Here is a 14,061-nt window from a genome sequence, read left to right as displayed (position 1 = left end):
CCTAGTATCATGTCAGTTTAGGCCCCAGTGTTGTACAGTGCCTTGATGCTCGATCGATCGGCCTTTTAAGTTGGCCTTAAGCGGGGTTGTTATAGCATTAAGCTTTATTTATTTATTTAAATCATTTTACAATGAAAGATGCATCAACTGCATAACATAATTTATGCAGAGTTAAAACGTACCAATGAAATGAAAAAAGTGGAGGGGCCTACTAAAAAAACAAAGCTGATAAAATATAGACCCCTATCAAAATTTTGTATACAAGGGTAATATAATATAAGTAAAAATAATCAGCAAAATTCTAAAAATTATATAAACACTGAAACCCAAATGTTTATACACTATATACGAAATTAAATACTGACTTTGAAATAATCAAAACTACCGTGGATAATTATCAAATATATAAGTGTCAATTAAAGTCAATGTAACTCATGTTAATAATTTGAATACTGTCTTTATTCTCTCTCTCTCTCCCTCTCTCTTGGTTACTGTCAAGGTGAATCTATCTTACACAGAGCAACTAAGTAGCAGAACCAAAAGGACGACGAAGTTGTACAGGGGAGGGAGAAAACCCCTCTCGCATAGTCTCTTTTTGTATTAAGTAGTTTTTATCGATAACTTCATTTCACATACAAAATAAAATACTTATATATAACAGATATAAGTTTGATGTCTTTATAAATTGATAAATGCCTTGACAACTCATTTAACACCATTTTACTTCCCTTAAGTGTTACAATAAAACACAATATCAGACATCTTCGAATACATAATATTGTAGATAACATTGGTGATAATAATATGCATAAAAATAAAACTTCTAAAACAAATTCAACATTAATTTTTTTTTCGAGTGTCAAATATTAACATAAGAGATTTTCCAAATACACAAAAATAAATCATTATTGTTTGTGATGATAATGTAAAACAAATTATATATATGTACTCATCATTTTTTTCGTGTTTTTTCTTTCAAGGGTTGATCTACCCTCGAAATAAATACCACAAACTTTAAATGACTGTGTCATGTGTCATTTATACCTGCAGGTATAAATGACACATGACATGCCGTCACAATAAAACCTGAACGAATTGAAACCATCGGCATTTTTATCTTAAATCCCATCGCCTCGGCCTCTTCACTCAGATAAATTCAATCTCAACAACAAACTCAGCCCTGGACCCTAACCCCGACCCTCCCTAACCCCCCCATCCCCTATCCGGTGGAGAACTGGTTCTGGGCTCCAGTTAGTGGTCTAATGTTCAAGTTTTCCCATTTAGAGAAATGGATTGTAAGAGTCCCCCTCTTTGTTGCAAAATTCTTTTCTTCTCTTTGATCCCCTAATTCTATTTTTTTTATTTCATTCAATGAAGGAGGATTTTTTAATTCTCAGCTTTTGTTAATAAAATATTTAACTAAAATCAAAACATGACTGATATTTATTGATTGATATATAGGCCTACCTTTATACTTCTCTCTTGTTTCCCCGAAAAGAATTTCCGGCCGACTAAATTCATTTAACCTGGAGTAAATCATTGATATCGATGGAATAGCGCCACCATCTCTAAAACCACCCAACCAACAACGCTTCCATGAAAACAGGGATGAATAATTCAGTCACGGAACCCTTGACTGCAATCAGTGTCCAAAATTTTGTTTTGTAAGATTTACTTAGTGCAGTTATTTAGGGATATGACACAGTACATTCTGGCCCATCCAGGCATTGTATGGAATCAGAACTTATATATCAATATTGCGGAAAACAAAGCTCGAAATATATAAAATTTAAATAAATGAAATGTCACAATTTACCTTTAAGGAACAAAATGCTTCATATATTTTTTTCTATCTTTTATTCATTTATTCATTTTTTTGCTCGTGCATTGTAGCAACCAAGGGTAATGAATAGGGGAGGGCGGGGCAACTTATGACACTTTTTGCATTTTGCATATTAAAATTGATATGACTAATAATAATATTGTACAAATAAGTACCTTACCTTCAAATTTGATTCTTAGGAAATATTTTTCACCTTTGTGACATATAACTTTCTACCCCACAATGAAATTCCTTATGACCTTTGAAAAAAGAAAAAGATGTCAAATGGCTCAACTTGATATGTGCAAACGCGTAGCCAGGAATTAATTGGGAGAGGGCGGAAAATGCACGGGAAGCGTACCAATTAATACATAGTAGACTTGTTAAGAGGTTGAACGCTGCATTTTTTTTAGTACAAATGTCCCACTTGGCAGAAATGTTCCTTGAGTCAAAAGAAAAAGATTCATCCAAAGAGACACGCTGTATATATGCAAATAAGCAAGTAATTTGCATAAATTTGCATATTATGTCGATTTAGTAAACACAAGTATTTCAGAATATATATTTAACCAGAACTGCCCTTAAATTGGAAATAAAGACTTAGGGTAAGAAAGGGAAGAAAATTGTCATAAAATAATTGGGATATCCTTGTTAACTATTACCTAATTTACATAAATTATGCAAATTATAATTTAAAACAATATTTTTTCATGAATCTTGAACTGTTTAAAAAAAAACAGCAACTAATACTCAATGTCAACATTTATACATAAAAGAGAATATATTAGCGAAAACATTGATATGCTTCATGACAGTATTGGTGTCTTAATTTGCTTAAAAGATTACTTTTGTTTTTATTGATATCTTGGAGTAGATTGAGGAAAAAATACTTTGCAATTGACATGACATTGTAGAGGAGCTGTGGTACATTGAACAAAAGCCACAAGTATGCTCTAAAATACTCAAACCCCTTTATTGATCAGGGGCCGCGGAACCGGGGGGGAGGGCTGGGGGGGGGGGGGGCTTCAGCCCCCCACTTTTTTCCAAAACCGTGTACAAAAACGTAAAAATGGCCATATTATGATTGTGATTGTTAGCATGGTCAGCCCCCCCACTTTTGGCTCAGCCCCCCACTTTGAAAACCGTTCCGTGGCCCCTGTTGATTTCACTCTATGTTATATTATATCGACTCAATCCACCGTACTTGATGTAACTGATTTTTTATTAACTAATATGAATGATGGTCTTGTAACTGGTGCACTATTCATCGATCTCAAGAAAGCGTTCGACACTGTAAATCATGCGATTTTATTGGATATTAATTATTCATTCCGTGCCTCGTTTAACAAATTAATAATTGACAGGCCTTGCAACGAAGAGGAGTAATATTGCGTTATTCAATCATATTCATATTCTAATTTGGCAAACATTACAATCTCTACTCAATTTATTATCAATCAATGTGAACATAACTCTGTCACCAGTCATCCATCCTTCTCCCGTTAAATGCAGCAGTTTCCAATAGCCTTTTCTTTTTCCTTTGTTTCTTGAAATTCAATGTTGATCTTTTGTTAGATTGTTTTTTAAATGTTTTTATTTGCTGTTTTAGTGTATGCCATTCTGATTTATGTATTCATTCTTTGTAAATATTGTACTTATTGATTTTTATCTCAGGGCCCTCAAGGACAGCAGTTTGTTAACTGATGAGGCCACCCTGATTAAATAAAACTGAAAATAAATAAATAAATGAATAACTAAATATTTAAATAGTTTAGAACCCAATCGGAAGAAAGATGCATTTCTATATACTGCACAGTAAAGTCACTTTACGTTCTCTTGGAAAAAAAAAAACATAGAAGGCATTGTTTTAAATCGCATATAATAAAATCTTGCTAGTGCTTCGACAGGCCACCATCATGTGCACGGACTTATTTTATGCGATATAAAACGATGCCTTCTATGTTTTTTTTTTTTTTTTTTTTTGGGGGGGGGGGGGTTATTCAGGAGGAGAACGTAAAGCGTCCTTACTGTGTATTAGAAATGCATCTTTCTTCCGATTCGACTCTAAAAATATTCAAATTTAAAGGACAGTTCACCCGAACAAAAACTTGATTTGAATAAAAAAGAAAAATTCAACATGCATAACACTGAAAATTTCATCAAAATCGGATGTAAACTAAGAAAGTTATGACATTTTAAAGTTTCGCTTCATTTCACAAAACAGACATCTCGGTCGGTATGCAAATGAGGAACTGATGACCATTGGCGGCGGAAACGTCCCCCCCGCTTCCGCCGCCTATGCTGAGGACATCACTCAATCACTATTTCTTTTGTATTTTATTTTATGAAATATGAAATATTTTGATTTTCTCACTTCATTGTCATGTGAAATGAAGTTTCATTCCTCCCTGAACACGTGGAATTCCATTATTTTAACATTTTGTGCTTCAGGCAAGGAGGTCCTGTAATCATTAAATTCGTAAAAATTGAAATATTGTTGATTCAAACTATAAAAAACAAAAGAAATAGTGACTGAGTGACATCATCAAATTTGTTTGCGCAGAAATGTTCGTTTTCATGTTGTGTCAAGGGGAAAGGGCGAAATCAAACTTACCCTGCGAAACATTTCTCATACATTTCCCTTGCACTTTTAGTCAATTGAAATAAAACGGAGACATTCATGCTTTTTGTAACAATTTTGGCACCAAAATTGAAATTTCAACACTTAGTAAGCACAACCTTTACCCTTTTTGTGCCAGCTGGATCTGAGGGCATAACTGAATCTGAACAAACGTTTATATCAGACATCTCCAGCATTTTTTTACTACGTTTTTATCATTTAAAATGGGTTTACATTTCATATTTCATTTAATACTTGTTTCTCCACACTTTTCCCAAGCTTGACAATTATTACCAAAATGAAAATCAAACCTAACCCATTTCATGTAAATCACAGCTCAGTGTAAAGCAAATATCGTCGCAATGGCTTCGGTGTGTGGGGGAGTAGGGTGGGGCGCAATACACTCTTCAAAGTGTTTTGGGCAATGAAACAAGTTATAAAAAGGTATCTTCAAATCAATTTTACTAGCTAAATTTCACGTGTTCTTCATGATTAAGGTCTACTTTTATTCACATAACTATTTCAAATTTCTGCGCAAATCATTTCCCCCTAACTTTTCAACAGTGAGTGGTGCACACTCAAGCGGAAATATTTTTCGACATATATATATCGTCATTTGCATAAATGGATCTGTACCAATGTTAAAATGTTGAAAAACCTTCAAGATATTACAAATAAATAATTTTACAAGATTTTTTTTTTAGTGTAAACTTTTTTTGATACGCACTACATGGAGGAGAAGATCCCAAGTAAAACAATCCGGTTTGGATTTTTTTTTAATTAAAAAAAGCTTCTGTTTATCAAAAAAAGAAACAGATATATTGCCCCTGTATGTTGCCTGGTTATCGAACAGATCACTCAATTGTCCCTTACAATGTGTTCTGATTTTGAAAGAGGTATAGACTGGAAATTTTACAATTACTCCTTCTTATAAGATCAAGAGTATACAAACCATAGAGCTAACAAGCTCAATGTTTAAACTTAGGGGTTGAAAGACCTACAGCTGACTGTAAATGACCACTCCAGTTGTTTTTTTGTCTTATTAATAAAAATTTAACGTCGTATTCTGTGAAAAAAAGAAAGACACAATTGAGGAAGCGGTTGTGTTGGAAAAGAGTATGCAAAGATAAAAAAGCGAACTGAGCTTTAACCCCAACAGTGATGTGGAGAGAGAAGTCCATGCAGAAAACGTATTTTACTTCAAAATATAAGAAATGTAAAATTGAAAGGTCGAATGATTAGAGCACGTGTAAACGCCATTGCATATGGAGAAAAACCTCCGAAGTTCTTTTTAAATTTGGAGAAGAAAAGAAATGTTCAGAAAACTATGTCAATGGATTAGTTGTCGACAATCACTAGCGTACCGAGGGGGGGGGGGGGGGGGGTAACCTGCCCCTCTGACGAGCCACAACCCATGCAAAGGACGTATCCCTGCCCCCCTGACGAGCTTGAAAGACCTTCCCCCCCGACGAGCTCGAAGATCTTTATTCCCCCCCCCCCCCCCGACGAGCTTGATGACCCTTTTTTTTTGCTTGTCAATTTTTTTTCTGGTACGAAATCCTTTATTTGTGATTGAAGACCTTTTTTTTTTTGCTTGTCAATTTTTGTGGCGGACGGTTTTATTACAAAATAATTGTAATTGAAGGAATTGATATTGAAGGAAATATTCGGAAAATTACTCAGTATGCAGGTGATGCAACCCTCAAATGGGTGTCTGAACAGCGTCCTTTCTGTGATCGAGTTTTTCTATTCTCTTTCAGGACTGGAAATTCATGAAGGTAAAACTAGAATAGTTTGGAATGAATTGAAACAAAAATGAAACTCTCGTGGATTCAGGATGACTGCTTCACATGTTTAGGTATAAACTTTTCTTTAAATTTAAATACACTGTAAAAAATATTGGGCAAAATTTTAACCAGCACGAGGGTAGTTATGTATCCAACCAATTTTGGGCGGTATTTTACCCAATGCGGGAAGCATATTGTCCAGTAAGGTTAAAAAAATAAGCAGAAATTACTTAAGAATGAGCAAAATTTCATCACACTGGATAAATAATAATGCCCAAAAGAAATGCCCAATGTTGGTTGGATACATAATTACCATCATGGAGCATTTTTACCCAATATTTTTAAGAGTGTACCATTGTATCTTTAAATTAAATGCCAGCCCTAAACAAGGCGAAACGCCTATTTCAAGTTTGGTTGAACAGGAACATAACCACATTCGCTAAAGTAACCCCCCCCTTTTTTTAAAAAAATTCCATTGTTTAATGTTGTCTTTACCAAATCCGTCACCTAGGTGTGTTCATAAAAGAGCTGGAAAGAGTTCTTGACTAAAAAACCTGATCATATAAACAAATTGCCACAGGGTAGATTTGAGCCTATACCTTGTAGTCCAGGATAGGCCCCATAGAAACTTGACCAAACCTTGTTTTTTTATATATACAATATTTTTTGATGGTTTCTTGTCAATTCGAGGGTGCTGATTCCGAATCTGGATGATGCCACTCGTGTAACCTTGAGCATTTTCCGCAAATTGGCAAAATCCAATATGGCCGCCAAAATATGCAAATTACCCATGAAAATCATAAAATTGTCCGCACATTGGCTATGAAATGCTTGAAATCGTGTGGCAGGAGTGAAACACTCTCTGAAAAAAATAATTTTTGACAAAATATTCATTTTGCTGATATTCAAAATGGCCGCCATAGGCTATTGTATACTCTATTATGTACAATATAAATAGGGAAAACAAATTTTCACAAAAACTAGCACTAAACAGCAAAAAAAATCGCAATTTATCAAGGAAATAATATATGCAAATCATTATTACTAACGAGATATATCACTTATTATCTTATATATGGGGATATTGCTGTATTTTGATGTCTAAAATAGCCGACACTGGCCCAAAGAGATGTAAAATGGCAATGGCTGGGGCCAAAAAATGACAAGAGTGAGGACTAAAATGCATATTATTAAGATAAACAAGTGGAATGCTGACTAAAAGCATCATTGCCATCATTGCCATTAATATGCCATTTATGTGATAAATGCTGTATTTTGACATTCAAAATGACCGCCACCCATATAGGCCCTATATTTATCATGTACAATGCGAATGGACGAACTAATTTTCACAAGAGTGAGAATCATAAATGCATATAACTGTGATATACGATTAAAATATTGTAAAAAAAAATATTTCTAACTAAATACATCACATATTGGTCGTGGAGGTAATGAATGCTGTACTTTGAAATCCAAAATGGCTGCCATAGGTCCTAAAAGTATTGTGTACATTGTAACATGGGGCAAATTTTGACATAATTTGGTTTTTCTTGACTCTAAATATTATATATAATTGTGAATTGTGAAAGGGTGAAATATTGTCTAAAACCATGTTTTCTACCGAGATATATTATATCATGTGTAATTAAGTTGATAAACGCTGCATTTTTAAATTGAAAATAGCCACCATAGGACCTTATCGTAGAATAAACAATTTGAGTGGAGATAAAAGATGTTCACAAAATGGGCATATGGCAGCCATTTTGAATGCTGAAATACAGTTTTTATCACCTTAATTACTTAAGATATGATATATTCTGTTATAAATCATGTTTTCAGACAATATTCCACTCATACATCACCATATGGCCAAGCAAAGCCAAATTCTGTTGATATAATTTGTTCCCATTCACATTGTGCATACATTACCATAAGGGCCTGTAGCGGCCATTTTGACTCTCCAATAACAGTATTTATCACCTAACTGGCAGAATAAATGATATATCTTTATAGAAATTTTGCTTTCAGACAATATTTTACTCATAGATCACCATTTATGGTGCTCACTCCTGTGAATATTGGTTTCCCACTTTGCATTATACATAATACTGTTAATGTCTATGGCGGCCATTTTGAAAGTCAAAGTACAGTATTTAACACAAACTTGAAACCTGAATGATGTATTTCGTTAGAAAATATGTTTTAGACAGTATCCCATTAATTTATCACATTTATATGCATTTCAGTGCTCTCTCTTTTGATTTCTTTGCTACTCTTTCTCATTGTGCATAATACTTTTAGGGCCTTTGGCAGCCATTTTGAATATCAAAATAAAACATTCATCACATACATGGAATATTAACAATATATTTCGTTAACAATTATGTTTTTAGTCAGTATGCCACTCGTTCAATCTTAATAATATGCATTTTATTGATCACTCTTGTGACTTTTTTGGCCCCCATTGCCATTGTACGCAATACTGTTTGGGCCAGTAGCGGCTATTTTAGATATAAAAAACAGAAATGTCCCCAAATATGACATAATAAATAATATATCTCGTAAGTAATGATGATTTGCATAATTACTTCGTTTATACATCGCGATTTTTTGCACTTTAGTGCTAATTTTTGTGAAAATTAGTTTTCCCTATTCATATTGTACATAATAGAGTATACAAGGGCCTTTGGCGGCCATTTTGAATATCAGAAAAATAAATATTTTATCAAAAGTTTTTTTTTTTTCAGAGAGTATTTCACTCCTGCCACACAATTTTATGCATTTCATAGCCAATGTGTGGACAGTTTTAGGATTTTCATGGGTAATTTGCATATTTTGGCGGCCATATTGGATTTTGACAATTTGCGGAAAATGCTCAAGGTTACACGAGTGGCATCATTCAGATTCGTAATCAGCACCCTCGAATTGACAAGAAACCATCAAAAAATATTGTATATATAAAAAAACAAGGTTATGCCTCTTCTATCCTGGACTATTGTGGCTGCGATCTTATGAGTGTAATATGTTCCATGTATCCACAGACTTTTAAAAATTGTTAACAGAATACCAATCACACAAATAAATAGGTTTTAGAAAAACCTTTATTATATATAGTAAACTATTCTAACTTTATTCGAACAAGAATTACTGGTTATAAATAAAGTACAGACATTTTAAGATATTAACGGATTTATACAATTCAATAACTAATGATGATGCTTGACTATTTCTTCTACTTCTCTGATTCTTGGTTTCCTTGGTTGAGTGTCCTGACGGTTACACTTCGTAATTCCGAAACACGTAAATTGCCTATACCTCGATGTTTGTTAATGGAAAACGTAAAAGGGTTCGTTAATCCGAACATTTGTGGCGTTATTCCGAAGGTTCGATAATCCGAAAACGAAATAAGGTTTGATGTTCCGAAGGATCGTTCATCCGAAAACGAAATAAAGTTCGTTGTTCCGAAGGCTCTTTAATCCGAAAACGAAATAAGGTTCGTTGTTCCGAAGGTTCGTTAGTCCGAAAACGAAATAAGGTTCGTGAATCATTTAGTTTTCGGACTAACGAACCTTCGGAATTACGAACCTCATTTCGTTTTCGGATTAACAAACCTTCGGAATTACGAACCTCACTTCGTTTTTAGACTAACGAACCTTCGGAATATCCGAACGTTCGGAATAACGAAGCTCCGGAATATCCGAACCTTCGGAATAATTAACGAACCTTCGGAATATCCGAACCTACGGAATAACAAAGCTTCGGAATTACGAATGTATGCAGTCCTGACGATGACTATCTGTCTGACGTCAGCTCCTGTTCTGGGTCCCGTAATACAAAGGTTAGCGATTGATCGTACATTTGATTTTCACGATTGATTGTACATTGTAGTCAATGGAATCAATCGTAGAAAAATGTTCTACGATCATCGCTAAGCTTTGTGTTACGGGGCCCAGGATAGACTTAAGACCAATGATTCCGTCTCGTCTCTTTAATTCCAGTTACAGATCATAAATCCTGAACACCCCGTCAAATTAAAGTCCAAGTTCAAGTTCAAGTTTATTCATTCAAAACCAAAACATCACATTATAATCAAAATACCGGTAGATATACATACAACGTAAACTTAAATATTTAATATAAAAATCAATTAAATACAAACATGAATATGAACTTAAATTTAAATATAACCTATTTCTGGTGATTTGTTCAAACCCCAAATATTTATAGATAATTATATCAAGTTGAATTCTCTTGACAGGTTAAGAATATATTCATTCTATTCTTTTCCAAACAGTATATGTTTCGTACCCTCCATCTCTATTTCATAAATACACTTATTATTAGTGTGAAATGGATGATATATAAAATCAAATTGGTTGTAATTCGCCTTATGACACAGAAAATCCTCAAAGAGGTAAAGAATTACTTTATGTACGAGAAAGCTATTTCATGTGAAAATCGGAAGCAAGTTTATTTTTAAAAATGTCGGTAAGATTTCATTGATTTTTTCGACTAATGTCGAATTTTTTTAATCGGTTTATTATATACGGTTTTGCATCTTTATCTCTGGTTCTTTACATAAATTGTAATCATGTTTATGTTTTTGTACTGATAATGACTCTTATCATTACAAGATTGTATATTATTAGTTATGTTGTATTACTGTTAAACACCCGTTAGCGGATTATTTGTTTACATTATATGAGGGCAAATGTAAATTAAGGCTTTATTGAATAAAACGACCTACTGTGCGGTGAAAAAGAAATTGAAAAAAAAAATAGCAAGCCAGATGAAGATGTATAGATAAAGGGCCAATCAAGAAGGGTGGTAAAAATAGTTATAAAATAGTTATAGACATAATGAAAGTGGCGGCGTCGTGGTCTAAGGGTTACGACTCTCATCTTTCAATCTAAGATGCGTGGGTTCGATTTTCAACAACGGCCTATTTTCCTTCAGTAATGAGCATTCGGTAGGAAAAAATTCCTCGAATGCTTGAGGGCCCATAATGGCGGCTCGGTTACACCCGGGGTAATAATTATGATACCAAATATCAAGCGCATGCCTGCTATATCAATAGTTCATAATTATTATGGATGAAATCGAAGAAACAAGTGGAACGCCTCTGGCAGTCTCGCCTGCATTACGCGAATCAATATAACAACAGTGCTGACTTTGAAAACAGCTAATGAATAATTATTCACACAAAAGAAGAACACTGATATGATAATAAATATTATGTCCATTGACCCAACATGACCTTTAGCCATAAACATGCGACTTAAAACGTGTGCAAAACATACTTGATAATCCTTATGTCTATGTTCCATGAACTACTTAAGTAAAACCATAAACTTTCTAAGTCATGATGCCAATTATAAAAATACCCACAACATGGCCAAAGTTCATTGACCTTAAATGACCTATGATCTAGATCAGGTGACCTGAAACACTCACAAAATATTCAGGGATAATGTTTACCCCTATTTCAAAGTTTCCTGAATTAGATCCATAAACTTTTTAAGTTATGATGACAATTCCACAAAATACCCTCAACATTATCAAAGTTTGTTGACCCAAAATGACCTTTGACGTAGGTCATGTGACCTGAAACTTAGGCATGATCTTCAGTGATACCTTATTACCCTTACGTCTAAGTTTCATGAATTAGAGTGGGGTGAATAAGGCCACCTGGTAGTTTTTAGCTCTCTGCTCGAGAATAGTACTGTCAAAATGATGACAGTGTATTATTTGAGACAGTTCCTAAGCACAGACATGACAGATTTGAAGCATAAAGAATGTTTCACAGCCCAGTGCACATGATCAGGAGGAGCTCAAACCTAACAGCACCTCTAAATCAACACTTTGAAAGTACCATTGCCACTTTAGAGAGCCGAGTACTGTACCTACCCAGTAATGGATATTAACTTTTATCTTACTTTACTCATAGAGCTATTTGTAATATAGCTCCATGGTTTACTAATGTAATGTATTATTGGGCATGTCAAAATTGTAGTAAATGTCGCCACTTCCCCCCCTCTTTTTTTCTGACTAGATGCCTATGAACTCGACATGTCCGATGGGGCAAATGAGCCCCCCCCCCCCGGATTGAAACATAAAGGTTATATCTGATGAAACAGTAAAATGCAGTGTGGACATCTCCATACTTGTTTATGTACACCATAAAGTGTTCATTTTCAATAGAACATGTAGAAACATGACACTTTAGTATAACTTTGACAGTTGAAAAAACAATCCAACAATGATATTTTTCATCATATTTGAATAAGATTAATAAATGAAACCTTAAATGGGGTTTATAGGAAAATAATCAAAACCTAATTCTGTGATCGTTATTAGTAAATGTTCAGTGATTTTATCAAACAAACTGAACTATTTTTTTACTTTGAATATATATAGTGACACAAAGTAGTTTTAAATCAAGGGTCTCATTGCCCCACTTTAATGGGTCAAAGAAGGCCACCTGACAACAATGTTTAAAGCTCATTAATATGCAAATGGGATTGATTAGTTCTCATATTTATATTGGATATTATAGGTCTGCTGTAGACCTAATATTAGACATCTAACAGGGTAGTGGAATAGGAATAGAGTCATGGGTTCGAATCCCAGCCATGGGGTAGTTTTCTTCGGCAAGAAATTTATCCACATTGTGCTGCACTCAACCCAGAATGGTAGCCGTGCTAAAGCCGCGGTAGTAATAATAGCAGGGCCCGCTGGGAGAACAGTTCTCGGAACTGAAGTGGCTACCCTGGGTAAATATGCCGTTATTATTATTATTATTATTTGTATCTAATCAAATTTATACGGGTATGCATTAAAAAGATATGAATGGAATTATGAAAAGGGTGACCTTATCCCATTCTCCCTGTACTTTCTAAGTTATGACGACATTTCAAAAACTTAACCTTGGTTAATATTTCGATATTGATCCCCCTAATAAGTTCATTGACCCTAAATGTCCTTTGACCTTGATCATGTGGCCTTAAACTCAGGTAGCCTGTTCAGTAATACTGGAATACCCTTATAGGTCCTTATAATTTTTGTCTCACCTGCATAGCAGAGTGAGAATATAGGTGCCGCTTTTCCTTAACCTTCGATTAAGTTTTTGAAATGACATCATAACTTTGAAAGTGTATGGACCTATAAGGTTATTCAAGTATTACTGAACATCCTGCTTGGCTTTCGGGTCACATTACCATGGTCAAAGGTCATTTAGGGTCAATGAACTTAGACCAAGTTGGTGGAATCAACATCAAAATCTGAACCAAAGGTTAAGTTTTTGAATTGTCATAAGTTTCATGACCTAGTTCATGAAACTTGGACATAACATTAATCAAGCATTACTGAACATCCTGCCGGAATTTCAAGTCACATGACCAAGGTCATATGTCATTTAGGGTCAATGAATTTTGGCCAAGTTGGGGGTCTGTTAAATTACCATAACTTTGAATGTTTACGGATCTGATTCATGAAACTTTGACATAAGAGTAATCAAGTATCACTAAATATCCTGGGGGAATATCAGGTCACATGACCAAGGTAGAAGGTCATTTAAGGTCAATTATCTCTCAAAACACAGTTGAACTTACAGCAATATTCATACGATATCATCATATGAATAATGCTGAAAAGTTCCTTATTATTAAAGGAGAAATAAGATTGAATATGAAATTATGTATATATATATATATATATATATATATATATATATATATATATACAGCAAAAACTGGTGTTAACTGGTGTACATAGACGCCCACACCAGTTATTTTACACCGGTGTTAAATTGGTGGTGTTAGTTTTACACC

The sequence above is a fragment of the Lytechinus variegatus genome, chromosome 1 (genome assembly GCF_018143015.1).
Source record: "Lytechinus variegatus isolate NC3 chromosome 1, Lvar_3.0, whole genome shotgun sequence".
In the NCBI taxonomy this organism is placed as follows: Eukaryota; Metazoa; Echinodermata; class Echinoidea; order Temnopleuroida; family Toxopneustidae; genus Lytechinus; species Lytechinus variegatus.
This window is presented reverse-complemented; position numbering follows the sequence as displayed.